This window comes from Galeopterus variegatus, unplaced genomic scaffold, assembly GCF_000696425.1.
Source record: "Galeopterus variegatus unplaced genomic scaffold, G_variegatus-3.0.2 Scaffold929, whole genome shotgun sequence".
NCBI lineage: Eukaryota > Metazoa > Chordata > Mammalia > Dermoptera > Cynocephalidae > Galeopterus > Galeopterus variegatus.
Window position 1 is genome coordinate 404281 of NW_007727040.1, and position 3617 is coordinate 407897.

At 39.0% G+C, this 3617-nt stretch overlaps 1 pseudogene; it reads left to right on the top strand.

The window, feature by feature from the left end:
• The first annotated feature begins 586 nt into the window (after positions 1-586).
• On the top strand, positions 587-1067 carry LOC103591117 (annotated as a pseudogene).
• The last annotated feature ends 2550 nt before the right edge of the window (positions 1068-3617 follow it).

The following is a 3617-nucleotide window of genomic DNA, read 5'->3' on the forward strand; positions in this document are numbered from 1 at the left end:
CTGTCTGATGTAAAGTAAAATGAAACCAAGCAGAGGTAATTGCACAGGAGAGGAAGCTTGCGGGAGCCCTAATTGCATCAGGTTTCTGGTTCACGGGTCTGACATCCCCAGATCTGCTCTTAATCCTGAGGTTCCTTGACTCTATGACCTTTCAATTTCACTGACTGATAAATACCCTTGCATAAGCAAGTTTGAGTTGGAACTTGTAACTTAGAATTTTATTTAATGCAGGTTAATTAATCTTAATTCCATACATTAATCTGTTCAGCTAACCTTAATTCTATATCATTAATGCTGAATATGTTTCATTTTATAATGTAGAAATTCCTGAAAAAAAATTAGCAAAGGAACCCCCAGTGATTACATTCATATTGGAAGTCCTTAGGTGAGAATGCTACATCATGCATATGCCAATGGATCACCAGGACTGAGAGGTGAGATACATTATAAAGGCAGGATATGACTTGATTTGGGATATAAAGACCCTAATTTTTTCTGCATGTGTGCCTAATCTCAGCTGGTCTGCCTGAGACTCCTTGAGTGCCAACCCTAGTCCCCTGCATGGCCCCTTTTCCACTCCAACAAGATTAAAGAAACTATAATGAACCAGGAAAAACTTGCCAAACTGCAGGCTCAAGTGCACACTGGTGGGAAAGGAACTGCTCACGAAAGAAGGTGGTTCGTAGAACAGCTACAGCAGATGATAAAAAAACTTCAGTTCTCCTTAAAGTGAGGGGTAAATAATCTCTGGTATTGAAGAAGTGAACAAGTTTACAAACCAAGGAACAGTGGTTCACTTTAACAACCCTAAAGCTCAGGCACCTCTGGTAGTAAACACTTTCACCATTTCAGGCCAGGCTGAGCCAAAACAGCTGACAGAAATGCTACCCGGCATCATAAACCAGCCTGGCACAGACAGTCTCACTAGTGTAAGGAGACTGGCTGAAGCTCTGCCCAAACAATCTGTGGACAGAAAAACACCACTTGCTTCTGGAGAGGAGGAGGAGGATGAAGTTCCAGATCTTGTGGAGAATTATGTTGAGGCTTCCAAGAATGAGGCAAACTGAATTGGGTGAACTTCTGAAGAAGATAAAACCTGAAGAAGTTTCTGGGAGCTGCTGTTTTATATTATGACTGATTTTTAAAATTGTTTCGTTTAAGGTTCTTATAAAATCTAGATCTCTAATATTTTTAAGTCCAAGCCCCTTGGACACTGCAGCTCTATTTAATATTTGCTTACACACAATACATTCTTTGCAGCTAACTAAGCTGAAGAAGTCTGAAATAAAGTTTGACAAAGATTAATAAAGTTCTTTGCCTAATAAAAAAACTCGAATTTTTATACTAACCCAGTATTTCCCAACTAGTGACCCCCACATTGGTAGCTTGTATGAACTTAATTGGTGTGTTACCCAAAATTATTTATTGCTAAATAGAGTTAAACAAAGACACAAGTTTCTTTCCTATAACATTTCTCAAAGTTTCTAATTGCATTGTAATTCTTTGTGTAAAGTAACCACTTATTCAAAGAAAACCAAATCACTTAATAACATCTCCACAGAACACAGTTTGAGAAATACTGGACTAGTCTTATGTCGTAGATAGGAAAAACTGTCCTTAGGAATCTTATTCTTATCTTATTTGTTCTGATTTAAATCTTAGAAAGTAAGAAGCATAATGGGGCCAGAAGGAAAATACCATCGTTCCCCTGTGCAAAACCATCCAGATAAGGATGCCAAGCCAGTTCAGCCTAGCTGCCCAACACCTAGGTTGTTAAATCAAATCACGAGAAGAAAAGCCCTGAGCCAAATAAACAAATGTCTAGTGATGGAGACATAGTGACTTTGACAGGAAAATCTGGGGGTATTTATGAATAAAAGAAAATTTCCTAGTTCCAAAAATGACACATAAACCTGTATACAGCAGTCTACATGTCCTGAATGATAGACATCTGCCTTCTGATAGCTGAAATAGCTAGTAGTCTATTCTAGCTATTTTAGGTGTTAAGGATCTCCTGATAGCCATATAGTTATAATATGATAGTGATTTTTGAGGGAATAGTATCTTCGGTCTCTGGATTAATCCTAAAATATAAAGGAATCCTTTTAGTTTAAAGATAAACTAAAAAAAGATTAAATCCATTGCTCTCAGCTGTTAAGTTTAGTCATGGCCTGAAAGCATGAAGACAGACTAACAGCCTTGGAAAATCCCTGTGATCAGTCTTCTTCTAAGATACAGTGCACTGATAGCTTGCTAATGATTGATATGCAGGCCATTTCTTTATTTTACTTCAGCTCTACAGTTTTTCAAAGTGATGAGTGATATTTGAAAAAAGGGGAAAAAATGAGATATGCACTTAGGATTTGTCATTGAAATAATTAAATTTGTTCTAAGATTCCAATATATAAAATCCATATGACATAAATGTCAGTAGCATTGGTGGAAATAAACCTAGAAATTTCTGTCCATATATGACTGATTATATAGCAGCATAAAAAAAGTAAGTCAAGTCAATCTAAGTGATATCTCAGGAAATTGGAATGTAACTTCCAAGTTTGAAATTGGAAATCAAGCCAAACATTTAGAAAAAGACTTGAAGGCAAAAGTAATAGCAGAAGATAGGAAAATGATTCCAAATAAGCCTCAGATTGCAAGGTTTAAATGTACTTTACAGGTGAATCACAATCTGGGGTAGATATCACGTACCAAGTCTCACCTTGGCCCAGAAGAAACATATCTCAAAACCATGTATTCTGCTAGCTCTGAGTCCATGCACTATAAGCCACTTTCAGATGACCACAGTGATTTCCACATGTGACAAGTGGTGGAGTACTCTGAATAGAAGATAAAAGGAAATGCCTGTTTTCTATGAAAATGTCACCCGTGTTTTTCGGGCCACTCTAGTCCAGAGTTTTTTTTGTTTTGTTTTGTTTTTTAAATGTGACCGGTAAGGGGATCGCAACCCTCGGCTTTGTGTCGCCAGCACTGCGCTCAGCCAGTGAGCGCACCGGCCATCCCCATATAGGATCCGAACCCCTGCTGCTCCCAAGCACCACACCCTCCCGAGTGCGCCACAGGGCCGGCCCTAGTCCAGAGTTTAAAATGGAGACATGTTAGCAGTAACTCTGATTTACTCTTATTCTGACCTACCGTTTCTCCAATTCTTGACAAAATTTTTTACAGTTTTATTGGCAATGCCCCAACAGCTGTCTTGTATGTGCTCCTGAACAATTCCGCTCAGTAACTGTGTGACATCACTATTTTCGTGTAATTTGTTTTGACTAGCCTCCAGTCACAACCAGGATCAGTACCTCCTTCTCTGCTGAAAGGCAGGGAAGCACTTCACCATTGTCATGCATTGTGCTCCATAGAAACAGAGCCCAAGTTAAGGATTCTTGTTCAAGGGGTATTTGGAGAAAGTACTTTTATGAGAAGTGGGACGAGAACAGCAGGATAGAACAAGGGGAAATACTAAGCAAGGACGTGTCTCAGCTTGAGACTAGCTTCACTCTCATCCCAGATTTTCTGAAGTTTAAATAGCACCACAGAGGTAGCCCACCTTAAGGCAAAAGGCTGCCCTTTTGAACACTCATATCCCACAGCCATGGATCTGCTTA